The following is a 14,776-nucleotide window of genomic DNA, read 5'->3' as shown; positions in this document are numbered from 1 at the left end:
ATCTTAAAGGTTGGTGATAGGACAATCTCACTATGGAGAATATTGCCCAACACTAGGATCTAGAAGTGTTATTTTATGACAAGGTCATCACAATGCATGATGGGATTACTGTGTTGTTAAAGGATACATGTGATGCTGCGTTCGATTTCAGATGCTTTCTGTTTGGAGCCCTTACTACTGTGAGCCCACTTAATATGTTGCCTAGGTGGGCAGGACAACAAGCTTTAAAACAGGGCAGCGGAGGCCCAAGTTTGTTTGGTATCTACAGCGGCCACCCACACTCAGCTTGCCAAACCTGAAAGTTGAATCTGCCTGGTTTCTGTTGTCATATGTTTAAATAAATTTGAGAATTTCTCAGTTTTATTTTGTCAGCTTTATTTTGAAGATGGGTCCATGACAAAAACGGTTTGGAAAGATGAGAAAAGCATGCATCAGGTATATTTTAATGCACATAGTGTATTTATGTTGATTACATGCAATAAAAAATTACATTTGCACCATTTTTATGAAGGTTAAGACTGAATGGACCTGAAAAATGTCAAGTGGTGTAACCGCCAATTGCCCAAAGAATGAGAAATATTAAATGTTTTATCCACCTTGATGGCATGTTAGCGTAATCATAAAATCATTTTAAATATTACACGAAAATACATTTTATTAGTTATTACTAAAGGTAAATTTTAATGCGTTTTTGTAATATTTGTCCGGACATATGCTGAAAACAGCTCTGTTTTCTAAGTAATCTTTGACAATTGATGTAAAAAAAATCATATTACATTAAACTAGATGATTATATTTCATTCAACATTTTTTATTAATATATTTATATAAAAATACTAGTTACACCAATTGACAGACCGGTTACACCATATTGACATTTTTGCAATTATCCCCCAAATATTCTTTAAAAATGAAATAAAACCAGAAATTTTAGACTTGGTCCTCAAAAAAGGGTGTATGCAAGTAATCTGCAAATTTATTTTTAACCCTTTTACATTTAATTAAACCATATGGACACAGAATAATTAGCGTCACGTCATTGACCCAGATATGTTTTCCTCTTTAAAGATTGAGAAGTTTATTTAATGTTGAAAAAGATGTTGGCCCGGGACTTGATTTTGCTTTCTTGGAATTGAATCCTACATGTTTGAAAATGATAGAATTATTTAATATAATAATTATATTATTGGTAGTATCATTTTTCCCAAGACACATGGCCTTGGCTAAATTTCAAAAACTTTTCAGTGGCAAAAAAGTCATTACATTTCGGTGAAAGCAATTTTATTAGTTTTGAATGATGTAAACTTATATACCGGAGGCATTTGTGAGATTTTGATTATTTTTTGTTGTCTTTAAATGTAATTCGTTAATTTAGTTGTGTGTATTCATTTTCACAGTCACGTCAAGAAAAAACAAAATGATGAGTTTATAAAGCTCTCATAGGCATTTTAAACAGAGTAAGGACATAGTACCGTAAATGTGTTGTATGTGTGGGAGTTGGGTGGCTAGTTATTAGTAAATTATTTCTATAATACACATGCGCTACAGATTGAGGATGCAGTTTTTTGTTTATTAAACAATATGTATCATCATATCAGTTTATATGTTATTTTAAGTCTTTTGATTCTATGGGAATGGCTTAGTGGGAGGAACAGACAAAAAGTGCTATTCACTGAAAGACTTCCCCTCAAACGTTCACGTGCAGGACCACTCACATTTCGAATATGACATGGTGCCCCATTTTTGCCATCAGTGATATCAAACATGCTAGGTTCTGGTGTCTCATAGATGATAATTAATAATGTCAGACCTGGCACAAAGGAAAGAGCAGTTAGAAGAATGTATTTTATATATGAACTAATCCTAAAATCTTATTAAAGGTTCATGCTTGTGTAGTCCATTATAGTTCAGATGATTGTCAGATCTTAAAACGCTCTCTTGAACAAAGTATAGATGTGAATCAGTTTTAAATGAGAATCTGTGTTCCCGCTGTGAGCAGAATGTTACTTCAAAATGGCTGCTGTAGAGATGTATCTCAGGGATATCTCTGGGGTTTTTAGGAATGGTGCTTAGACGTGCTTATGTGTTTTTAACACATCACACACAAGTCTGATTCAAAGTTGTGAAGCTTGTGGACAACACAAAAGCTATGAGGAACCGTGTGTGTGTGTGTGTGTGTGTATTATAGAGTTCTCCTCAATGCCAACAGCCTCTCTGTGGACCTTCAGACATTTGCAATATGTAAAAAATGCATGGCAGGAATGGTCGTTCACCGCATGGGTGTGGGCTACATCCTGTCTCTGCCTGTGGATGAGGGGAGAGGCTTTAAAGAATAAGTGGAGCAGCGTACGGAAAAGAAGTCACAGTGTGAAGTCAAAGCAGAGACAGATCCTCACCGAATGAGAAGACGATGTACCACAGCAGGCTGGAGATGGTCAGATGTGCCTTCATAATAAACCATTTTTAACTGCGTAATCAACCACCCTAGCAGTAGGAACCACCACAAACAAGCACGACTCACATTTTCTTTAGAAAAGATAGTTTCTAGTTCTCTCTGACCCTTGATGAGACCCAACAGAGCAGGGAAAGCGATCCGTGGAAACTTCACTTCTGCAGCGTCTGAGGAATCAGCGCTGCGCGGGCGCTGTGACTCACAGATGAAATATTTTGCTCTCTGTGATGCTGGCTCCACCTCGCCGGGCCTGGAGAGCATGAGGCAGCAAGGCGCCATGTGTGCCGAGGGTGAGTGAGTGAGTGAGTGAGAGAGAGAGAGAGAGAGAGGCCTGGCTCTACCGTGAACTACTCCCTGGAAGCACCTCACATGCCGGCCACTTCGCTTGTTTGGGCTTTTTGCTCAAACCTCTGTGCTGAGTTAAGACGCTATGAGTCAGGGCTGTCAGAGCGGCATGTGTTTGTGTGTTTTATAATGTTCTTGAATTGGAAAGATTAAATATACAAGAGCGAATGGAAAAGGGAGCTGAATTCACCGCAGTGTCGACTCCAGTGTCCTTATCGATGAGAAGGTTACACAGTGTCTTTGAACGTTTGGGAAGTACAAACGTAGGTGTTTGTGGCTCAAGTCAATAGTCGTGTTTGCATGGAAATAAATAATCGGAAAAGTTTGCAATTGGTTTGATTGCTTAATTGGACTGAAAAGCCTTCATGTTTTGGACCGATTTGTGAATTGTGATCCAATCAATTAAGATTTAAAACGTGAAACAAAGTCACCAATGTCCCCAATCTTTTTTTACGTCAAAATACTCATCAAAAAACATGTAATCGCAAAGCATCGGCAACACGCATTATTAAAGGATTAGTCCATTTTCTTAACAGAAAAATCCAGATAATTTACTCACCACCATGTCATCCAAAATGTTGATGTCTTTCTTTGTTCAGTCGAGAAGAAATTATGTTTTTTGAGGAAAACATTGCAGGATTTTTCTTATTTTAATGGACTTTAATAGAGCCCAACATTTCATACTCAACACTTAACAGTTTTTTCCAATGGAGTTTCAAAGGGCTATAAACAATCCCAAACGAGGCATAAGGGTCTTATCTAGCGAAACGATTGTCATTTTTGACAAGAAAAGTGGAAAATGTGTACTTTTGAACCACAGCTTTTCGTCTGGATCCGGTCCAGCGCGGCCTAACGTAAATGCGTGGTGACGTAGGGAGGTCACGTGTTACATATATAAAACGGATATTTGCGGACCATTTTAAACAATAAACTGACACAAAGACATTAATTAGTATCAGTTGACATACAACAATGTAGGAACGGTCCTCTTCCAAGACACTGGAACGGAGTTTCGCGTTCGTCCTCTGTGACCTCTTGACGTCATGGCGTATTGCGTGGGGTCAGCTGGCGCATCACGACCGGATCTACATGACGAGAAGTTGTGCTTTTAAAAGTGTATATTTGTTATTTTTATTGTCAAAAATGACAATCGTTTTGCTAGATAAGACCCTTACGCCTCGTTTGGGATTGTTTATAGTCCTTTGAAACTCCGTTGAAAAAAACTGTTAAGTGTTGAGTTAAGTATTAAATGTTGGGCTCTATTAAAGTCCATTAAAATGAGAAAAATCCTGCAATGTTTTCCTCAAAAAACATAATTTCTTCTCGACTGAACAAAGAAAGACATCAACATTTTGGATGACATGGTGGGGAGTAAATTATCTAGATTTTTCTTTTAAGAAAATGGACTAATCCTTTAAGTGAATGAGGGCAAGCACTGTACATTCAGCAGGTTTCATGTATTCTTTAATAACATCACATAAAGCAATAAAATAGTGTTGCGCCAATTCGGAAATTGTGTTTAAAAAAAGTTGTGATCTAAAAAGTTTTTAAGAACAACTTCCTCCAAACCAACTTTATAACTTTGTACAATTATCCAGTGATGAAGCGAGAACTGGACCATATACACCATGTGCGCAGTGTTGGCAAGTCCGCGGCTTTTTGGCTGAGTTTTGAATTGGGCTACTTTTAAACTTTTACAGGCGGGATGTTTTTTTTACTGTGGGTTAAAGATGGAAGGATTTTTTATTAGTTGTTGGGTTATTTGGACCATGAATGGTCATTGGGAAAGTTTTGAGCTAGTTTTAAATGGCCATTGGCCTGGTTTGTTACATGGATCTGGAAACCCTGGCTGTGCACTTTCCAACATTTTAATTGGATTGCAACGTTTAGGGAACACTGTCAGAAAATATGATCAGAAAACGGTCCCAAACTGTCACTGGGGCAGTACCCTTTTAACTCAATTCTTGCCAGCGTTTTTTAAATCAAGTTGCAAGTCAGCGCCAATTTTTTTTATGATTTTCACAAAAGTTTAATGCCTTCCAGAAAATGTTCTTTATTAAATATATAAACATACAATATATCAAATGAAAGAACAGACCCTCTGCTTTCAAACAAAAGACATTTGTACTCTTTTTATCACCTCTTAAATATGGGTAGGTTTTTTCAAAAATACCCAATTTTGAGCAAAAGCAGAGATAATTGCATTTTTGTGAAGGACTTTTGATGGAGATCAGATTCAGACAGATAATTTGGCGGATAATAGCGGAAATATGGATTTCCGGAAAAACTTGTCATTGGCAGGGAAGCGTTTTCTTTTAATTGACGAGTTAACTCGGCCTGGCACGGTACACGCAAATGGTGCTTTTTGTGCATTTTGCTTTTGACGCGAATTTGCGGCTGAAGCCCGAGTTGAAAAATTTGAACTTTGGTGGAATTTCGCACCGCATTAACAAATCAGGAGCCTACTTGCTGCTATGGCGGCAGCCCCGCCCGGAGTCACTCATTTAACCTGAAGGAACGCTTGATATTGTCCGTGAACAGTCACCCGGAGCTATACGACACTTATTTCTATAGAGACAGGAATAAAAGGACCTCGCTTGGAAGAGTGTGAGTGAGGACACTGGGCAACCTGGTAAGTTGTAAATACACATTTTTGAGTCACGTGACGTTTATAGACCAGCGCTGTTTATTTTCCCCCTATAGTAAGGTTACCAAATACAAACCGGTAACTCTCTCAATAAATGCACAATCAACATCAGTCATCTTGCAAACAGACAACCGCATAGCACTTGCCCCTCCCACAAGAAGCGGATTTTGCCTCTAGACGCGCGAATGCATTCAATCTGTTCAAGCGGCAAACTAGGCGCGGTAGACGGTTGGTGTAAACGCAGCATTAGTATCTGTTATTTTAACAATAGGTGAAAAGGAGGTACATTTTGACCTTTTTGCTCTAGTTTTGTTGTCCAGGTTTAAGAATATACGTTGTGTCAACGTTACAAGTTGTGACGTGGCAATGTACTGTAGTACATATTATTTTATAAATCTTCATAAGCCTGCATGTTCTTATCCAATGATAAGATGTTTCGCTTAATTATTCATAATAGCACATGGTGTGGGTGCCTGCGTGCCCAGATCAGACCAGAGGGGAAGACCGGTTCTGTATGGTTCTGTATGGTAAAGTGAAATGTGAGTGCGCTCGGACACAACACACTGTAAGAAGTAGTTGAGAAAGGCGTTCGTGGGTTGCAGGTGTTTCTTTCTGTGGTGAAAGTGTAAATGCATTGTCCCTGCGATGCTGTCAGGGCTAGACTCGCCCTACCAGTAGTCTACTAAAGAGTAGTCGAAATTAGATTTAGTATCTCTTTCAATGCACTCAAATGGCTATACTTTTGCATAACAAAAACTGTACTTTAAGGGCATAGTATAAGTAGGCAAATTGGCTCGGGTTGTCTGCATGCGTTTGGTTTGCCATCAACTATGATTTTTCTCTGTAAAGCTTCGAGAGGCATGGGACTTTGACCTTGCTCATAAAGGCAGTTTGCGTCTTAGGCAAGGATACAGTTTGGATACAAGTTTTCCTTTTTTTCAAACAAGGTATTATTTTAACTATAACGGTTTTATTTGATCTTTGTTTAAATGAAAAATTACATTCAGTTTAATTATTTCTGTAATACCGCTATTCTAAGTAATATTCTTAATATTGATATAAGACTTCATATAATAGTCTTAATATTTGTTACACTAGATAGCCTCTTATATCATGTGCCCCGCCCACTTCTTGCCGTACTTCCCCCAGTGTCCATGCCCATTTAAGTAGCATTTTTGTAAAGCGATATTGAGGTAGACTAGAGCTGAAACTGAAGGATTTCATGATAACATGCAGTCTTTGGTACCAATATGTACCACTGAGGTACTACTAATATGAACATTTTCGGTGCAAAGGTGTACTTTTTGAAAGGTACCACTACAGTGTCAGCTAGGGGCCATTTATTGACTGTTTTTCTGAAAATAGTACTTTCATAATTGCAATCAGGTTCAATTCATTTGATTGATATACATTTGTGCATGTAAATATAGCCAGTTTTAGCCACAGCAGTTTTGTAGCGTGGTTACTGAGGTTTTGTATGTATTTTATTTGTGTGATCTGTGAATCTTGCGCCTCCAATTATTTGTCAGAGAAAGCCTTAAAGATCACTCTCCTTTACATCTTTAAGGAAAGGGAATCATTATAAATGTTGTGATACTGGTTTTGATTTAGATACCACATAACCATTCAGCTTACTTAACGCACCATGCACAATTTATTAGTCCACACTATTACAATTTTTCATGTTTTAATGTAAATATAATATCTTGCTCCAATTCTAAAATGACTTTCGTTTTTAGATGACATCACAAATTTGTTTACTGTTTCAGCTTTTCTGCTCGAACCATTTTTTGAGGTTCTAAACAGTTTCTAAATGGATAAACAGAGAACAGAGCTGGATTTTATTTTTCCCTTTGTTGAATATCCTGTTTCTCTCTGAAATACATTATAAGAACAACCAGGCAGTAATTTCACTTTGATTTGGCTCTCACAAGCCTCAAGTACAGCAAAACATGGTAATGCTTCTTGGATCATTTCTGGACGGACATGCCAAAAGTAATGATATGTGATTCAGTAAGTGAGTTTGAATAAGTTTGAGACTAATTTGTAAGTCTTTTTGCATTAATAAGAACCAGCTCTGTTTGTTTGCTTGTTGTGTGCAACCAACAAGAACAAGGAACTAAAAAGATGGCCCAATTGTTTTATATCCAATCAATTCATAATCACATCTTGGCAAAGCTTTTTTATCTTGTGCTGTAGGAAATGTCATAATCATTGGTAGTGGTTCTCAAACTAAACCTCAGAAAAATAAGGCTACTAACCAACAGCGCTACATTGTTTCACTTAATACATTTTGTTTAATTCCAATTTTAAGTTTTCTTTCATAAATTTTCTTTGGGGTGGCATGAAGGGATGCATCACTGGATTATGCTGAAAAAAATGAGCTACAGTAGCATTTCTGAATAGGAGAAGATTCTGGATTCTTAACCTCTCTTCAATCCTCTCTTACCCCTCTGCACCTCCACCTGGTAAGGTGATTCATTCATCAATAATTGAAAATTGGTTAAGACAGGTGAGAAGAAGAGGTAATTTGTAGAGGTATAGGCAGTTCACAGAGTCTCTCTGTCTTTCTCTATCATAACACTGAAAACTGAAGTTTACACAGTTTAGCTTCTCTATTCTTATTGGTTCTCGTGTACATGTCTGGCTGTTCCTCTTTGTGCATAAACACCCCCGGTCTTCATTCTCTGTGTATCTCAGCGGGGATTTTCTGTACTCCGTACAAAGCTGTAATTGAACAGATACTGATGTGTATCGCTTATAAAGTGACCGCCAGCTTTCACATCTCAGGTTTGGTGTTGAGGGGAAAAAAGAAGCTTTTGTCATTTTTCTCTGAAAGATAGATAGATCTGTTTTATTATTACACTGCACTCTGGAATGCTTGATTCTGATTGGTCAATGGTGACATTTTAAGGTTTGTTATTAAGAAATTAGGAGATATTTTTGATATTTTTGAGTTCAGATGCCACCTGTGTCAAAACTGACAATGATATTGGCCGAATGCCCTCGACACGTACTAAGTATTAAACATTCATTAAATACTTTCATGTCAAATCCGCTTAATCCCGCCCTTAGGCTATTCAGAAATACCAGTTTTAGGCAGAACCAGGGCTTGATATTAACGTTTTTGCTCACCAGCAAAATTGGCTAGTTGTTTTCCAAAGTTACTAGCCACTCAGCATTTTCACTGGCCACAATAATGTTGCTGGTAAAATACTTTTTATTTGATTAAACTTGACTTTAGCATCCCAAAATGACTTTAATTTGAGATATTTTACTTGATTTAGCTAGATTAGATGCAGATTGACTTTCAAATGCAGACTGACCCCCCAAAATAAGACAACATTTATTAGCTGGTATACCAGGTATATCAGTATAGATCATATCGTATATTTAGGTGCATGAAAAACATGCTAGTAAGGCATCAATAGATGAACTTCTAATGACTATATTAAAAGTGGAGCAGCGGTGTAGAAGGTTAACTGAAAAGATAAACACAAAAACCCTAGACAAACACTTTAAATATTTATCAACAGCAGTAAATTTTATATGCTTGATCGCGGTTTCTGTTAAAAGTTATTTAAGACTTTTAATGGCAAATGTCGAGTAGGGCTGTCACTTTTGTGAAAAAGTCATTTTCGATTTTTAATATATAAGTGTTCATTGAATCGATTGTAAAATCGATTTTCCAAGTAAAAGACGTTTCCATTTTCAACGCCAAATAACAGACAAATTTAAAGAGAGCGCCTGAAACGCACAAGTCAGCAATATTTCTTATTCATTGTCATTAAGTTTCGTGCAGAATAAAAACAGCAACAGTAGTGAAACATTCTCTAAAAAAATATGCAGAGTGGACTGTCTGCTGCCATAAATGAAAAACATTACTGCATGTTCAACCGGCTGCTTTTATGATTTAGGCAATTCAAAAATTATTTTAAATAATGATTCGATTCATTTCAAACAACTGTTCAAAAATGAAACTTTAAATAGACTTACTTGAAGTTGAGAACATGCTGTGTATTTTTTTATTAAACGTAACCGACACTTAGGCGGCACTAGGCAGGCATAATAAAATGCGCAAAAAGACTAGGGCCATTACAAATTATTGGTCAGGAAAACAAGTCGATCAACATTTTAGGGGTCAAGAGCAGAGCGCTTTTCATTTACTATATGTCCATCTGTTCAGAAGACGCACTCCGACCGCACTGATGTCCCAGGGAAACTCGGGTACTTCGTTGCCAGCTGCGTATTTCGTACTGCCAATCTTCCATCTCAAAAGCGGGTCGCTGTCAGCTCGCAAGGGTGGCTCCTTGTCATAACTCATCATCTTCTGTAAGGTCACAATTTCGACGCTCTCTTGTGTTGCACAGGTTTATTGACGTTGTCCTCCATTTTCTTTGCAAAACACTAGATGCAGCGATTGAATTCATGAAACTATTCACCTTATTCCGCCACGCCCCTTTTTAATTCTTCGCTCTTCCGCATTTTGTCAACCGACTTCCGCTGCTAATATGGCACAGTGCATTTGGTAGGTAGTTTGGTGGTTAGAAGATTGTTTGTAGTTCACTATAACTTTAGCGAAATGACAAATATCGCTACTGCTGTAAATGTTTTAAATTAGGAGCACGGTTAAAACTTCATACGACGCTCGGATAGTCTTATATTGTCCCATCAATCGTCTCGTGGTTAGACGATATGAAAAGGCCGCGGCAAGTAACCTATGGGGCATATTTAATTACCTCGTCCTGTCAGGAGTTGATGGAGCAACATTGAAAATTATTAAAAGTATGTCTACCAATATTTACACAGTGATTTCGTCTTTTTTTTATAGCAAATGTGCACCTTTGCCAGTCCAATAACTATTTCGTTTTTATGTGGTACCATGATAGAATTCATTTGCAAAGCCAACACTTATTCCTTCAAATCAGGAGACTTAAATCCTTTTAAGTGGAATCTACAAAGCTCACATATGGTTTAAGAAATTCCTTACAGATAATATCTGATCACACTGTAAAGGTTTATATAACTGCATGGGAGGTTACATCTGATCACATAGTAAATGTTTAATATAACTGCATGACAGGTAACAGCTGATCACATTGTAAAGGTTTAATATAAATGCACAACATCTGATCACATTGTAAAGGTTTAATATAAATGCACAACATCTGATCACACTGTAAATGTTTAATATAATTGCACAACATCTGATCACATTGTAAAGGTTTAATATAAATGCACAACATCTGATCACATAGTAAATGTTTAATATCACTGCATGACATCTAATCACATATGAAGGTTTAATGTAACTTTACAACAGGTAAAGCAAGACCACCCTGCAATAAATTAAGACACAGCTTTATCGAAGTCATCAGGAGCTGATCCCAAGTGGAAGCTGTTGGTGTATGTTGGTGCTTGGCGACTGTGTAATGGATGCAATATCAACCCTCTGTAAAGCTGACACAAAGATGATTGTTTCTCAGTAGAGATTTGTACATTTGTGCCAGCTTAACACATTGAAGCAGTTTCTCGGACAGGGTTTACAGGATTAGGATTTAATTATATTAGGACATTTTAGTTTTTACAAACAAACCCTACAAAAAAACAAGACTGGTGCACATCTTGTGACAAAACAATGGCACTCATATATGTTGAGGTATGTCAGTAAAAGGTGTTTTTAAATTATTGTAGCTCAAATATGCATTTTAGCCTGGGACCAGGATAAGCCCTGTCCGGGAAACCGCACCATTGTTTTTTTTCCCATATCAGTTATAGGTTGCTTCAGGTTGAGTTGTGATGTTAAAGTGTAGTTGTGGTCAGAGACGGATGGATCCTCCCATTGTGTTTCTGCATCACAGTTTAGGAACATGTTGATTGTATCATCCTCACAGTTGTCCACTGCATCACTACACATCAATGCATCTGTGAAAACAATATAACCATAAACATTTTTATGTTAGTATTTAAAATAAACTTGCATCATGAGAATTAATATATAAATGGCACCCATACTTAAACAGAACAGTGTGTAAGAGAAAGATGCATTAAAAAGAGACAGTAACATTATACACACAACCTTTAACTTAAGTGTCAAATAATACGTTGTTTAATAGGTCATTATCAATATCTGAATGAGAAATGAACTGACATTCTAGCATCTGAAATCTCAGTAACTTGTAGGAATCACGTGGGCTACTGTAAGAATGCAATGTACTATAATATCTCGTTGTACTATCGTAAATATAAAAATATAGGTGGACAATTAAAACCATTCAAATAGTTGCATTTTATAAACTAACGTTACTGATCTTAAGTGTATTTGTAGAACGGACATCACAAACTTTAGGCGAACGAGCACAAAGTTAGCTAAGATAGCTTACCTGAAACTGGCCACCTTTTCAACACCCGGCGTGGTTTAAAGTTACCGGAACATCGTAGTCGAACCTTGGGATAAGGGTATTCCTCAGTTGGCTTAAAATTGGTAAGAAAGAAACATAAAGGCGCTCGGGCGAGCTTTTTAAGCGTCGCCTTCAGTCACTGCCTCAGCTGCTCATCGTCTATGCGGCCGGAAGAACGTTGACAAAATGAGCGAAATGGCGCCGCCCTTGTTGTCGTGAAAAATAAGGTGAATAGGTGCGTAAAATTGCTGGGTATTTTCTGTCTAGCTTTCGCACACCTACTGCACTTTCGTAATTCTTTATTTTCTTTTTCTGTTTATTTGTGAGATTTGTTACATCTATATTTTTAACTGTTTAATTATTTTAAATTAATAGTGTACATATTTGGTTAAAATCGATTGCCTATTTTCGTTTTCGAAACTCTTTTTGGTTGGTCCGATCGATTGTGCAATCGATTTTCGAACGAAAAGTGACAGCCCTAATGTCGAGAGGGCATTATTGTTGCACAAAGTAGCCTTCATTAAAATGATGCATGAACCTCTCCACTTGTGGGTTTCCTTTTGATTTCGGACAAAACTGGGATGTGTGCATTCACGTATGCGCTATGAATTTTTCTCCGCTGTTGCCCAGAGATTGTGCACGCACTTTAAATCTCTTCAGTCACTTCCATGCAATTGTTTTATCTTTCCCGAAGTGTACGTGTATGCGCTCAGACTGCGTCCCGTGCACTCGCAAAACCATCAGCTCTCGCGCTCTCTCTGGTAAAAGGTGACGCTTTGGTCCGCAACGTAAGCCTCCGCTAAACACGCGCGTGTCTCAACAAACGGGTTCAGTATGTTGCGCTGGGTGCAGGGAGTGATCATGGGAGTTGACGTAAAAATCGAATATTCGCCGTGTTATTCTGTCATCTTTTCCCTTTTATCCAAACCGGGACAAACGCCAGTCCTGCTTCTTTGCAGAATGCAATAAATCCGCTCAACAAATCACAGCGCACCATTCCACGCATTGTAAACAATAATGGCGCCGCATTGAATACACACAAAATCCTAGTTTTCCTCATCTACTTTGTACTTCGTGATCAACAAACAAACAAAAACCAAGTAATACTTTTGATGGCATTGATACACCTGTGGAGGGGAAGAAACGTAAGCCCTCAAAATCTAATAATTTACGTGAGAGGCACTCGGGCGAAGGAAAAATGCAGACTGTTGCTTGTTCTCACATCAAGCTTCTGTCATGCTAACACATTGACCCCAGGGGATCTTATGAAAATCTTTTCATTATTTTACTCGAAGTCAGCGAAAATCAAGCAGGACCAAAACATTCTACAGCTACAGCGTCCCAAGAATGACCGCAGCAATGACAGTGTTCTTGATACGACAAAGTGTTTTGATTAATGCCATTAATGTTTCTTTTTTTAATCAGTGTATACCACTAGTCAACTAAATAAATATAACATGGCAAAGATGAATGCACATTTAGATTTATTGCATTTTGCGAAAAAAAAATCCAGTTTTAATAATAAATCTTTGGAATTCAATGTTAATGTTATTATAACCTAAATGTGCTTTGTGAAAGTTTGTAACAGAAAATAGTTTAATCTTGTCACTTTCTTGGTATAGAAAACACACTTTTACTGAAATTAGTCAAAATGTATTTATAGCGTTTTGTAATCAAACTCTTAATTTATAAATGTTATGAATAACAAATGTTTTTTTTTAGTTTCACCAATTTTCTGTTTGTCTCTTATTTACGGTAATAACATTCGTGTTATATCGGCCTCATAGCAGCTATACAGCTGGTATTGGTATCGGCAATAAAAAAAACATATCGTTCGACCACTAGTATGTTTGTATAGATTTCAAATGCATGTTGGTCGAGCATCTGCTGTTGAGATAAACTGGTTGTTTTAAGAGATAGCTCTCTCCAGGTATCGTAGACCTCCGTGTGTGGTCTACTTTCAGATTTGTATAAACATATCAAAGAAAGACAAAACCAGATTGAGTGTACGACAGGCAGAGAGCAGTGGGATATGTGTGTGCTGAATGCCAGAGTGGGTAAGGAAGAGATGGGAATACATATTGATTTCACACAAACATCTTTTTGCCTCTTAAAATCCCTTGATTCCTTTTGTTCTGCTTTCTGGATTCTCTCTCTCTCGCTCTTTCTCTCTGTCACATGCGCGCGCACACACACACACGCACACACACTCTCTTTCTCTCTCTCTCCCTCTCTCCTCAGGTTTCTGCGTATGTCTCTCGTTCTCCTTCCTTAATGAAACTCTAAATGAATTGGAGTACGCTCGGTGGTTTTCCTCCCTCCCTTATGACTCTCTCACTTATCATTCTGCCCTCCACTCTATATCCATACACCACATGTGTAGGTTTGGTAAAAGAGCTATTTCTTGCCTCCGTACCTCTATGATGTTCTCTTGAAGAGAGAGGTGATAATGTGTTGGTTTAAACTGAATTAGGAAACCGCCTTTGCATCGTCTGCGTTTTCACAGTTATTTTCACATTTGTGTGTTGTGTTTGATGAGCCCGGTTAAAAGCAAAGACATGGCTTCGATGAAAGGCTGCCATAGTCTCATCTGGACTTCCGTTTGAAATGTTCAGGACTGTGAAAATCGAGTTATTTCTTGATTCGGGGTCTTTATTAGATTTGGGGTGGTGTAGACTAGTGGTTAAAGAGCTAGGCCGGTAACTTTAAGGTTAAGATTCAACTTTCAACGTTTCCTCCAGGGCACTGTACTTGTTTAATGGACTAAGTTTAAGTTGCTTTAAATGGAAATGTCAGCTAAAGGATAAGTTATGTTTTTGTGATCTGTTTTTCAATCATTGTTGTTTTTAATGTCAATATTTTGCGATTGGGGTCACTGATTGAAGATATAATGTAAGTGATGATATAGGCAGCAGGTTGTTATAGCAGAAA

The 14,776-nt window shown here is 37.6% G+C and overlaps 1 protein-coding gene and 1 long non-coding RNA gene across 2 annotated transcripts in view; one reads left to right on the top strand and one right to left on the bottom strand.

The window, feature by feature from the left end:
* The window catches only part of LOC141365341 (metastasis-associated protein MTA1-like), a 66,602-nt gene that overhangs the window by 20,020 nt on the left and 31,806 nt on the right, over positions 1-14,776 (top strand). The gene's annotated exons all lie outside the window — the stretch shown is intronic.
* LOC141365342 (uncharacterized) lies at positions 10,490-12,077 on the bottom strand. The gene is made up of 2 exons (XR_012370557.1): positions 11,828-12,077; positions 10,490-11,369 (listed from the first exon to the last, which is right to left on the bottom strand). It is a non-coding gene; the product is annotated as an uncharacterized lncRNA (long non-coding RNA).

The sequence above is a fragment of the Misgurnus anguillicaudatus genome, chromosome 7 (assembly GCF_027580225.2).
Source record: "Misgurnus anguillicaudatus chromosome 7, ASM2758022v2, whole genome shotgun sequence".
Classification (NCBI taxonomy): domain Eukaryota; kingdom Metazoa; phylum Chordata; class Actinopteri; order Cypriniformes; family Cobitidae; genus Misgurnus; species Misgurnus anguillicaudatus.
This window is presented reverse-complemented; position numbering and strand designations above follow the sequence as displayed.